Here is a 13600-nt window from a genome sequence, read left to right as displayed (position 1 = left end):
AGAAATGGGATAGTAGTGAGGTGGAGTCCAGAGAAAGTGCTTTCTAAAGTTGGGAGCAATTTATGAGTGGGCATGATCGAGTAGACAGAGGAACTATGAATGAAGCAGAGGAGAAAGCATTTTACCTGGTGATACCCTGGAGTAGGGGGGGGAATGGGACAAGGGGCATGAAGGAGCCTTGACCATAGTGGCGTGCCAGGTGGATGACACACTTAACACAAGAGGGAAAGTGGAAGACATGGCACTCTTGTGAACAGGCAGAACAATATGGAATTTCTTTGCTTGTTTTTTTCAGCAAGAAAAAGCTGTGCTTGTGGAGAAAAGAGATAGGAAATTTGCGTCTAGAAATGAATGGCAGTCGTTGTTACTGCCTCCCTATTGGACATGAAGAGGGGTTGGTGGCACCACTGTTAAGCACTTGACTGCTAAGGGAAGAGTTGATGGCTCAACCTCCTCAGCCACTCTGGGAGAAAAAGGCCTGGCAGTCTATTTCTGAAAAGATCGACAATTTTGGAAACCCTATGGGGACAGTTCTACCCTGTCCTATGAGTGAAGTCACTATGAGTGAAGATTGACCTGGTGACAATAGGCTTTATTGGAAAGGAGGGTCCACATCATATACATTACTAGCCAAGGACTAGTAATGACTGCTGTCCTGGTGGGCCCAGGCTTTATTAGACATACAATCTAGGCAGTTAACCTGCTCACTGCTAACCAAAGGTGTGGGGCTACTCTGATAACGCAGCCCCTGAGATCTCCATGGAGCACAGTTCTGCTGTGACACACCTGGGTTGCCATGAGTCTGCTTGGTTTTCTGGCAGCTGGTAATACAGCCAGACACTGGCCAGCACCATTGAACCTAGACTAAACCCTTCCTTCCTTCCACAGACAGAACCCAGCGTTGTGACATGTGGTGGCCATGTGCTTCAGGCGAGTCTGGCTCTTTTCTCTGATGAGTGAGGGCAGTGAATCTTGATTAGTTTGAGTTAATTAAGGTAATTCTGTTCTCTCTGCCAATGGTACCTTTAGGCATGTATATTCCTTGTAATTCTGTCCAATCAGGTGTGAGATGAGGTCTACTGGGAGTGTTCAAGGAAATATGTTCCTTTTTTTAGAAAAAGGGAATCCTCGAAGGATGTGATTTCTTTTCTTTGCTCCCCATGGTTGGGTCTGCTCATAGGAGCTGCAGCAACTACCTTGTGGCCAAGACTAAGGGCAGCCAAGGTGCGGAAGGGGCAGGCTTTCAATGACAGCACCGAACCACTGGAGTCTGTGCCAGAAGTCTCTGCCTCCAGACTTCTTAGTATGTGAGATGTATATTTATTTCCTTATCGACTATGTCTTTTGGGGCTGGTTCATCCGTGACTTGCAATTAGAGGAGTTCTGCTGCCCAGAACATCAGTAAGCTAGATGGGGAATTCAGCATGGCCTTTCATTGAGGACACAAATTCAATCCAGAGCACTATAGATAAAGCAAGAACAAGGTGCCAGGCATGGCATTAGACACAGCTGAACAAAACTCACTTACTATGAATAGCTTATCATAAATATAGGTGTGCCTGCATTACAGGCTGGCAATAATAAAATAAAATGCAGAAATTACTCTTCCAGAAAGTAGAATATATACGTAAATATAATATGTATTTATATCTATATACATATATATATATTCAAAGTACTCTCCATTACACTTAATACATTTGCGATTCCATTCTTGGAAACATCTGCAATTTCATTCTTGGAAACATTTTTCATACTCACCTGCTTGGAAGGCTGACACCACCGCCCTCATTTTGTTCTTCACCTCTTCCACATAATCAATTGCTGTACTTTCATGTCCTCTTCGTTTGAGGAAACAGAAAGAAGTGGCATAGAGTGAGGTCAGGTGAGTACCGTGTGGAGGGCAAGAAAGGTATGCTGCTTTTTGCCAAAAGCTGGCACGCTGAGGTGGCTGCGTGAGCACGTGCATTGTTGTGGCAAAACCAGTGCCCTGCCTGCCACAAATCAGGCCCTTTTGGTGGTACACTGTTGTGCAATCTTTTCAGAACCTGTAAATTGAAAGCTCAATTAATGGTCTGACCTGGTGGAACAAACTCCAAATGCACTAGGAGGCGACATTTTTGCCTGTTTGGAAGTTGAAGAATGCCAAGAATAGGTTTGTCATCAAACTTTCACCTTTTTTGAAACGAGAAAATAACTTGTGTACTTGAGTTTTTCCCATAGCTCTGTCCTTGTAAGCTGTGTTCAACACCACTACAGTTTCTGTGGCCTTTTTCCTGAGCTGGAAACAAAATTTCACATTTGTACATTGTTCTCTTAAATTGACCATCACAAAAAATGAGGTTCGAGTGAAACTGCTTTTACAAAAAAATTCACTGTGACCAGAGAGAACCTTCCCAGGCGACACCACCAGGTGCACTAACTCAGAGCAAGTTGCTGGATGCTCCCCTAGTGGGGAAAAATGCTAATCATGAAAGCTCTGCTCCGATCAGTACAATTCCCTTTATCATATATATGCCTTGATAAAGATATATGAGAGCAAGGAAGAGAGTAATAACATCCATTTGGGAAACTGATTGTCTTCATTAAGGAAATACAATGTAAACTGGGTCTTGGAAAGTAGGTAAGATTTTTGGAGATAAGGATGAAGTGAAGGCTGGCCCAAGACTAGGAAACTGGGAGGGATACTAAACAAGGTGGGGGTGGGGGGCCTAACAAAAAGGGCTGGTGTGGAGTAGGGGGTGTGTGTCTTGCAGCTGGATTAGAGAGTGTATGCAGAGGAGGGATCGAAATCACTGGAAAGTTACATCAGGCAGCACTGGCGTGATCGTCAATAGCAGGTGAAGAAATTGAGGTTTGCTTACAGTGGATATGGTCAAATAACATGAGCAGAGCAGAACGTGGGAAGATTTATCTTCCCAAAGGAACCCCAGGCATTTCTCTTTTATCCAATAACAGCCAATTGTTTTAGTCATCTACCACACCCTGAACATACACAGGCATTTAATATAGATACACCTAAAGCCTCAACAAGAATAAACAAGAAAGACCTCCCTTCTCAGACCCAAGCGATAGGAGGAAGCGACAGAGGAAGGCAATTGCCTTGGCCTGGCACAAACCTCTCTCAGATCCGTTTCTCCCTGTCTCATGTCCTCGTGGAGCCCCGAGAGTGCCACGCCACTCAAAATCTGTCCCCCAGAGCCCTAATCGGCCCCCGACAGTGATTTCCTACCCTGCCATCTCAAACATGTACCTACATGGGAGCTCCTGTCAGTGCTGCTATCCTTTGCTGAACACCATGAAATATTGATGTATTTCAGTCCAAAATACAGCCTATGATGTAGCACAGAATGATAGATTTAGCTACTCTATGCTTAAGTTGCTTTTAGAAATGTTAAATTTAATTAAATTTACAGACACTAAGATACATTATACAAAAAAACCCATAACCATCCGCTCCAACACCTGTCTAGTAAAACCCTCCCCCCATCCCACCACAACAAAAACCAACCCCCAAACCAAGCTGTCAAAACAAGCATGGTTGGCTGTGTGGGGGTCCATTAATATTCATCTGGTACTTGCTAATTCTTTTCCGTCATCTGCTAACACTGGCCAGTAGACAAGCAATAGCAAATGCCAAAGATTTAATAAAAATGTAAAGAGACAGGAGGGTGGGGTGGGGTGGGCGAAAAGCAGAAGAAATTCAATCCATTAACTTAATTTTTCTGGGAATTACTATATTTCCACATTCACTCAAAAAAGATTGATCGAGTGGCCGCCAGGTGCCAGGCGCCGTGGCAAGTGGAGGAGATAGGAAAGAGTAAGGCAGGGCCGGCTAGCAGGAGGGAGAGATGGGGACACGGGAACAAGAAGGCAATGAGAAGGGTTGTTGTGGGCAAACACAGGGCAGGATTCTCCTGGACCCAGAGAGAAGGTCTTTTCTGAGCCTGGGCGGTAAGAAGGCTTCAGGGTGACAAGCCAGGAGAGGTGGCCTGCTAACTGAGAGGTCAGCAGTACAAGGCCACCAGCTGTTCCGTGGGAGAGTAAGTTCGAGGGAGAGGGAGAGCCCAGCTAGGTTTTGAAAGAATACCATGTGAGTGTCTGGTGCGCTGAGAGGTTTTGCTGGTCCCCTCAGATTAGCTTAGGTAATTGGAAACGGAAGCTAAATGCAGGGCAATAAAAATGGGGAGAATCAGAATGGACAGAAAGAACTCAGAATGGGCTAGCTTCTAAATGCACACATCTACCTTTTATGTTCTCTGTTAAGGTCTTTTCTCTCCCACTTTTAATATTGAAAAAAATTCTAAGTTACAGAAAACTTGAAAGACTATACTAGGAATATATAGGCACTCCTGTCCACAACTCGAAAGGAGCCCTGGTGGTGTAGTGGTTACCTGTTGGGCTGCAATCTTCATGGTTGGCAGTTTGAAACCACTACCAGCTCCGTGGGAGAGAGACTGGGTTTTCTACTCCTGTAAACAGTTAGAGTCTCAGAAGCCCACAGAGTCGCTGAGTCAGCATTGACCCAATGGCAGCAAGTTTGGTTTGCGTTTTTCCCCAACTCACTAGTTAACGTTTTGCTACATATGCTTTTACTCTGTGGGTATGTGTGCGCTATGCGTATATTACATAACTCACACACACACCCTTTTTCCTTGATGAACTCTTTCATATTCTTTACCAACATCATGACATTGTGGAACTCGTAAGAAAAAGAATATTGTCTTGTAATATGACTGCTGTATTCAAGAAATATAACATTGATATCATAGTGTTATCCAATATATAGTATAAATATTAAAATATGTCCTCTATAGTGACATAGTGGTTATATGTTGGGCTGCTACCCACAAGGTCAGCAGTTCAAAACCACCAGCTGCTCCATGGGAGCAAGATGAGGCTTTCTACTTCTGTAAAGAGTTACAATATCAGAGACCCACCGGGGTAGTTCTACCCTGTCCTTTAGGGTCATTATGCATTGGAATCAATTTGATGGTACTGCATTTGTTTTGTTTTAAACTCAGAATCTAAGCAAGTTCATGAATTGCAATTTGGCGGCTATGTGTTTAGTCTCTTTGAATCCAGGAGATTCCCCTTGCCCACACCCACTCCTCCCTCTCTTTTTGTCTTATATTGCTGGCATCTTTAGAGTTTAGCTAGCTGTCCTGCTGAATGGCCCACAATCTGGGTTTTGCCGAGAGTTTATGATGAGACCCAGGCTATGTTTGAGGGAAGAGCACTACACAGTAAGTACTGCTACCCTCTTCTGCATCTATCAGGAGACCCACACTGTGGGAACCCTGCTTGGCTGCTAATCCAAAGCTTGATAGTTTGAACCCATCCAGAGGCTCCCAGGGGAAAAGACCAGGTGATCTATTCCTGTAAGGACTACAGACCACAAGTGTAGTAGTTACATAATTTCATGTCAGCTTAAAGACCCTTAAAAGAATAAGAGTGGAGTCTAGCCTGTCAATCAGATCACAGCCTGATGGTACCTCCTTGTGGGTGTGGCCTTCTCATAAGGAGGCCCTGGGAACCTCCCCTCCTCTCTCTGCCTTCAGCTTCCTGCTGGCTGACGCTGGTTGCTGCCAGAGCCCTGGAGATGCCTCCACTGCCATTGGATCCACGGACTTTGCACCCACCAGCCTGTGATCTTCCAGGATTCTGCATCACTGAATGTGGCTATGAGTCTGCAGAGGGATTTATGGACTAGTTCCAGACTCACGGACTTGAGTGGAACTGGGCTGTTTTCCTAATATACAGTTACTTCTTGATATAAAGCTCTTTCTTACACATATTTGAGTGTCACTGGATTTGTTCCTCTAGTCAACCTAGCCTAACGGAAGGAGACTCAGCGAGGCAGTGCTGCTCCGACACCGGGGATCTCGTCTCAGCTCAACAGCACTTTACGATGGCAATCTCCCTCATTTTGGGGGACGTGAATTTCATCATTTGGTTATGGTGGTGTCCGTTAGATCTCTGCATTACGAAAACACACTGGGAGTGCTGCGGTCTTTTCCCAGGGGGCCAATGCCTGGAAACACACCTGGCTCCTGAGAAACACACCTGGCTCCCGTTGGCCCATAAAAGTTCCCAGTGGCCCAGACCAATCCCCACTGCCAGTGTCCCTCCGAGCTCCCAACAGCATCCTGAGAGGCGGATCCCATAGCGTGTAGCTTCAGACTCCTCATAGACAACAGGCCCAACATGTCCTATTGTTTTTAGAGCATCTTACAGTTTACAGAGCATTTTCACACCTTTCACAGCTTCAGTGTCGGATTCATTCTAGAAGTGAGCTTGCTTGGAAACACTACTCATCCCCCCACCCATCCATCCTGCCCACACACCAGGCCCGGAGCTGGGGGCTGGGGCTTTCAGAGAGGATTTGATCCAGGTGAGACCCCCAATGCTGACAGTCAACACAGCGCAGTGGTGCTGTGGAGATCAAGGGATGAAAGGAATCCACCCACAAGAACCTCACAGAGCAGCAGAAGCCGAGCCTGGGGGCTGCCCCGCCCGCTGTCCAGTGGGAAAGTACACGAGCTCAGGACAATGAAGTCAATGACAACAACCACAACAAATGGTAGCTGTGACGTTCCTTCTGACTCAGGGCGGGGCCATGGGTGGCCGCGGAGAACTGTGCTTCGTCTGGTTTTTCACTGGTGGATGTTTTGGAAGCAGATCACCAAGGCTTTCCTCCGAGGCACTTTGGAGCCTAGCAGCCGTGTGCTTAGCTCCTAGGGCCAACAAGGGATGACAAAATACAGCCCTGCCTTTTTGAAAGCACCGTGAGTTGAGTTTTCTGTCACCCGCTGCTGGATGCCTCCTTAACAGATGCTGCAGTGTCCTCTGTGTTGCGGGGGTGCGGTTAACTCCCCAGCCCCCTGTCCACACCCAACGGAGCTTTCCAGGACGCTGCTGGCGCCCACAGGGTTCCCACTGGGCTGATTCCTAGCCTTTCCTGCTAGTCCTTCTTGGCGTGGAGGCTTCACCTCCCAGCATCACAGTCCCAGCTCTGACCTCCGCTGACAGCTGAGGGACTGTGCACAGAGGGACATTGGTGGGGAGGGGACGCCAGAATGCTGCATGCCCTCTGTCCTCGCGTTACACACCAAGAGCCCGGAAGTCAAATTAGGTTTCCAGGTGACACTCAGCCGGCGTGGTGCTTGTCCTGGGTGGCTGATGGTACATCTTATGCTTGTCTCCCTACTCTGTAGCGGGCTCCTAGAGGAGGAGGCAGGGAGGGCTCTAGTCTGAGCCTGGGGCATGCTCTGGCTCTAAGATGACAAGCACTTGCCCAGGGACCCCGATGCGGGTGGTATGCCTGATGGTCACTCCCCCAGGCACCCGATGATGGGCATTCACACTTCAGCATGGGGGGTGGAGGACACATTCATTAAGTTCAATACTGAGTACATGGGCAGAGGGCAGGTATGCCCCGTCAATCAGCGAGGACAGATGCACGTACTGCCCGAAGGCCACCGTGCCCCATGAATAATAATTCTCAATAAATACGGATCCAGTGGCTAAGGGTGAGAGAGCCTGGTTAAAGGTGTATCAGGCTGCAGGACTCAGGGACCAGGAGCTAATGGATGGGAGGAATTTATTGGCGCTGAGGCCAAAGAGTCGGCTCAGCGTAGCAAAGAGCAGAGCTCACCAGCCTGCTGTGAATGTGAAGTATGGGGCAATTAGGCCTGAGCTATTTGTAGACAGAAGAGGAAAAGGTGAGCTCAGTGGCCCAGTTCCATGCATCAGCTGGATGCTGTGGACTGTCACCCTCCAGGGAGGCTGCGACATGATGCGGGGTGGGCATCCTTGTAGAGGGCAGGGCCCCGAGGCAGAAACGTTTAAAGTTCAACCTCTGTGCTTTGGAAGGGGGGCATCACCTATGCAGACCAACGTACAGGTCAAGAATTCTACAACTTCGGCTGCTAATTGTCCCACTTCACCATAAATAATTTTGTTACAGAATGCTGATGCAGCCTGTGTGTGTGTGTGTGTGTGTGTGTGTGTGCTGTCAGAAGGAAGATAGGAAGAGGGGGAAAATGTGGCTCTCTTTTTTTTGGCCAGTATTTGCCTTTTTTGCCGCCCCCCCTCACCCTCTGCCATTCTCCACCCCTACAATAAGCCGAGGCAGTCTAAGTTACAATTTATTAGCTGGTTGCTATAGGTTACACCCGTGCTCCACAGAGATTCCCTTCAGAAACAGCAACGTTTAATGTAATGTAAATCAGAACCACTGTATCTCCACTAGTTGGCTTCTGCTAGCTTGCAATATTGTATCCTTCCCCGCTGAGACTGAAGCCTGGAGAAATTAGCTGGTGCTGTTCTGTTGTTACGATGATGGGTGGCGGACGTACTCCTTGTTTCCTGAAAAAACAGAGTGGGCACTCGGAGGGTGTCGCAGGATCGGGGGCAACTTGCAGCTGCGCCTGCTCAGAGCCCCAGCGCCAGTCTCCTCTGCCTGCTCAAAGCTGCCACTTGGCTTCTCAAAGCCCAGTCTCCACAGCCCCAGGCTAGTCACCGTTTTAGGGAGGCCAGACGCCACAATGAATGGGTTATTTTTGCATCTGTATATATTCATGGTAGGTTGGTGAACACAAATCGGTGGGCTGGTGTTTAGTGTAATACTTAACCGTAATTCTCACTGTCATTGAGGTTATTCTGACTGAACAACTCTATAGTCCCCTGGGGGACTCCAAGACTGTAACTCTGCAGGAGTAGAGAAAGCTCAGCCCTCCTGTGTAGCGGCCGGTAGTTTCGAACTGCTGACTTTGCGGTTTGCAGCTCTACAGGTAACCGCTGTGTCACCAGGGCTGCTTATACTTAGCTTTAAGTGGGGTGTGAACAGAAAGGGCTAGGAGATTAGCAATTCACTTAAGATTAACACAGGAGATGGAAGATAGGGCATTCAGGCCACTTTCATTCTCTCCTTTCTGCCCACTGTCCCTGTAACCCACCGCTTCAACCACACCCCCTTCTCAGGGCTCGCCTTCTCCTTACAGCCTGCTCACTTCCATCTTCTGGGCCCTGTTCACAGGGCAGGGGTCTGGGGCTGCTGGTCTGTCTACAAGTGTGGGTTTCCAAACAGCAACGCCTGCGGGACCAGGAATGGACTCTGGAGCCAGGCGCCGCGAGTTCCTGTAACCTTGGATAAAAGGTTACCCAATCAAGTAGAGCTTCCGTTTCTATGTTACAAATGGGAATGTTGTTGCCAGGTGCCGGGAGGTGGGCTCCAACTCAGAGAGACCCCCACGCACCATGGGACAAAACCTTACCCTGCCCTGTACCATCCCCATAATCCTCGTGTTTGAGACAATGGGAATATCACTATCGATCTTATGCAGATATTATAAGGATTGGAGAAGAAAAGGTTGTCAAATCACTTAATATAGTGACTGACTTTTTTTTTTCAAGGCTAGATGTTTTTATTCTAAAAACATCTAATGTGCTGTGAGTATTTTTTTTAATCAATTTATTGGGGCTCATACAATTCATCACAATACATAGATCAATTGTGTAAAGCACATCTATACATTTGTTGCCCTCATTATTCCCAAAATTCGCTTGCCTCTTGGGTTCTCGGAATCCGCTCATTTTCCCTTTTTCCCTCCTCCCCTCTCCCCCATGCACCCTTAATAATTTATAAATTATTCTTGTATCTTATATTACACTGTCCGGCATCTCCCTTCACCCACCCTTCTGCTGCCCGTCCTCCAGAGAGGAGGTTATATGTAGCTCCCTGTGATCCATTCCCCCTTACTACATCCCCTTTCCCTCCTGGTATCGCCACTGTCACCCCTGGTCCTGAGAGGTTCATCTGTCCTAGATTCCCTGCGTTTCCAATTCCTATCTGTACCGCTGTGCATCATCTGGTCTAACCAGGTCTGCGTGACTGACTTTTTGTAGATGCTTAAAAAGCGGTCCTACTTAACTCCATATCCCTTTAATAAAAACAACTGTGGTGAAATATATCCACGGAGAAAGATGAAATGGAGTCAGCTTCCGTCAAAGTTTTACATCCTCGGAAACCCTATGGGGCAGTTCTGCTCTGTCCTGTAAGTCATCGGAATTGACGTGACAGTAGTAGGGTTTTTTGGCATGGTGAAATATCAATAACACAATTTATATTTGCTGCTCAATCATAGTGACAGTAATTAAATTTGGAGTCCTTGGACGGTACATAGAGGAGCCTTGGTAGTGTAGGGGTTATGCATTGGGCTGCGATCTGAAAGGTCAGCAGTTTGAAACCAACCAGGCCCTCTGCAGGAGAAAGATGGGGCTTCCTATCCCCATGAACAGTTACAGTCTTGGAAGCTCACAGGGGCAGTTCCACGCTGCCCCACAGGGTTGCTATGGGTTGTCATTGACTCAATGACGGGGAGTTTGGTATTTTCGTCTGGGTGGTACATAGGGGTAAGCACTCAGCTACTTACGGAGGGGTTGGAGGTTCAAATCCACTCAGAGGTGCCTCAGAAGAAAGGCCTGGCAAACATCTGACCAATCACAAGCATTGGAAATACTCTGGCGCACAGTTCTACTCGGAGGCGCACGGGGTGGTCGGGAGTTGGCATCAACCCAACCAGACAGCCACTGGGTTTTGGTTTTAGGCTGTGAGGCCACCGCCATGCTCTATTTCTGGATTAGTCCCATCACCTCTGTTTACTCTCTTGCTTCTCAGGGCCAGGAGAGGAGGTCTTATTCGTCTTTATGCCAAAGAGGTGAAGAGCTGCCTTGTCTTCCAGGGCAATTCCAGCTTTGCCTTGAAGACTCCGCTCAGATACTGACCCTTTGTGCAGCCAGTTTGGCCAGGGACTCTTCATGTTCTCCCCAGCCCTGGCTTCTTTATTGTAGCATGTCCATTCTGGACTGTGAATCTCAGTTCACGGCCTTTGCTCCCACAGCGATCTGGGCTCCTTCCAGGCAGGGCCCTCCCTCGCCTCCTCCATTTCTCTAGCACCGTGCTCAGTGCACATAGATGTTTGTTGAATGAGTTTGCAGGAGGAGTAGATGAAGGGGGAAAGGAAGGAGTTGACCTATTTATGCTTACCTGACATGATGACTTGCATCCCAGCCAAAGGCCACGGGCAGCCCCTGGGACTGCGGGAGACTCTCCGTGGTTCCCATGCCTTCGGCTGCTCGAGACAAAAGACAGTGCCTCCGTAATAAGGAACTACCTCATGCGCCATGACAAGGAACGTCCAGAGGCAGGGAGTCTCCAGGGATGGGTAGCTCAGTCCTTTCACAATGTTTCCATCAGATTCCGGGCCTAGCTATCTCCACCATCTCCATCCTGTAGGACCCTTCCCGCCCCACCCCACACCTCCCCACCCCCCCAGTGGCACTTTCCCCAGCATCGGAAGTTGGACAGACTGAAGTGGTCTGGGTGACAGAGGCGGTCTGGGGATGCACCTTCAGATGACAATCCTTCCTCTGTGTGCCCTGAGCATCCTCTCCACAGCCAGAGCCTGCCTCTCTTTTCATACCTGGGCAAACCTCTCCAAACCCTTCCACTTCACCCAGCGTGAACACCTCTACCCAGAGTTATGTCACTTGTCCTTTCTGCCACCAGGGCCCGGAGCGGCTCCATGAAACACACAGCCGTCGAGGACGATGGGGTTCTGTTAGCAGAGGAGAACCATTCTGTTATCTTGGAAAAGCAGGCCCATAGCTTGCTTCCATGTGCACTTATTCATGACTGCCCCCTTCATTCAACAGACATCTCCGTATTTACCATACTGAATCTCTGGACAGGGGTGAACAAGAAAGACAAGAAACAGCCCTCCACCCCACTTTTTAGAGAACTCTAATGGGCAAAAAGACCGTGGATATGTAATGCTAGATTATTGTATGTTTCCAAATAGAAACAAGCAAGGTGCATAACAGAGTGAGCAGAGGCTACATCCGCTGGGATGGTCACAGAAGGCCTCATGGACGGATGACTTTCGGTGGCGTAAAGGAGCTAGGGAGGTGAAGATCAGGAGGAAGAGTATTTCAGGTGGAGGGAAAGGCAAGTGCAAAGGCCCCGAGGCAGGCATGAGGTGGCTTTGTGGTCAGAGCAGACTTTGTTCCTAATGACTGATCAAAAGTTGCTGCTGGCATCCAGCCCAGCTCCTGCCTCAGGCTGGAAACATCATCAGCACAGACTCCAGCTTCCTGGAGCCTCTCCTGCCTAGACTTGCAGCTCCACCCAGGTCAGAGGCACAGCCCCACAGGCCACAGGGCAATGGGCTTGCTCAGGTGTGGGCTCAGCCCGGGGAGGAGTGGAAAAATCACCGTGGTTTTGAGAACTCACCAACTTCTTTGGACACTGCCTAATTTATGTAGTAGAGTGTTCCTTAGCCATGCCTTTGTGGAGGCCTCTAAAGACAGGTGCAAGGTAAGGATGGGACAGCTTCCTTTCATTTTACTTATTTGTTGTTGTCGAGAATATACGGAGCAAAACATGAAACGATTCAACGATTCCTACGTGTGCCCGTCAGTGATTCTGATGTCGTTCTTTGAGTGCAGCCATTCTCACCCCCCTTTTCTGAGTTCCTCCTTCCCCATTGACGTAATCTCACTGCCCCCCAAATTTCCTATCTAATCTCCAAGTGGATGCTGTCAATTTGAGCCCATAGACATAGTTCTTAAAAGAGTTTAATACTCACGGAAGATTTTTCTTTGTAACCAGTCAAATGAAACTGTAGTTTGAGTTTCAGAAGTCGCCAGGGAATAGTTTGAGTTGAAACCTTAAAGATTTTCTCAGGGCAATCGTTTCAGGGGTTCATCCAGCATTCATAGCACCAGGGATTCTGGAGTCCATGACAATTTCAAATGCTGTTCTACGTTTCCCTCCTTTTGATCAGGATTTATCTATGGAATCTTTGATCAAAATGTCCAGTAATGGTGGCTGGGCATTACCTAGGTTTTCTGGTCTCCTGGTAAAAGAGGCAGTTGTTAATGGAGGAGATTAGCAACATGTTCTACATCCTCCTTCTGTTCCTGATGCTCCTACTTCCTGTGTTGCTCCAGGTGAATGAAACGAATCATCATGTCACTGGGAACTGCTTTTTAAAAGTATGTTGATAAGCCTTGCTAGCATGTTTTATTTGGCCCCTACCTTCCCTGTTGCGGTAGGGTGGTCTCAGCTGCTCCTAGATCATCAGGAAGCAGGACAGTGCTACAGCTGTGAGGTAGCATCAGGGGCCCAGGAGACAGGACTGATGCTCTGGATTCCTGCGGTAGTAATCTCTACCATCTTTTTGCCGTCTCGTTTCTGGGGCATGGGAATTGATTGATGGAGTGAGCTGCTTATCAGAAAAGACATTCATTGTCTCACAATTCTGGATGCTAGGTGCCTGAATTCTCGTTGTCAGTAGAAACTCTAGCGGAAGGTGCTTTTAAAAAGTTCGTTCCAGCTTTGGGCAGCTCCAGGAATTCCCTGAGGTGTAGACGCATCTTCAGGTGGCTGTCCTTTCTCTGTGTGCCTCTCTATGTGTACCCTTTTGAATAAGGATTATGCTTAGATGGGGATAGAACCAAGCCTACTCCAGTATGACCTCATTTCAACTGATAGCATGCGCAAAGACCCTGTTTACAACAAATGCATAGGTATCAG

The sequence above is a fragment of the Echinops telfairi genome, unplaced genomic scaffold (genome assembly GCF_000313985.2).
Source record: "Echinops telfairi isolate 266 unplaced genomic scaffold, ASM31398v2 ScPeMD7_7466;HRSCAF=8504, whole genome shotgun sequence".
Taxonomy (NCBI): Eukaryota; Metazoa; Chordata; class Mammalia; order Afrosoricida; family Tenrecidae; genus Echinops; species Echinops telfairi.
Note: the sequence above shows the minus strand (reverse complement) of the source record.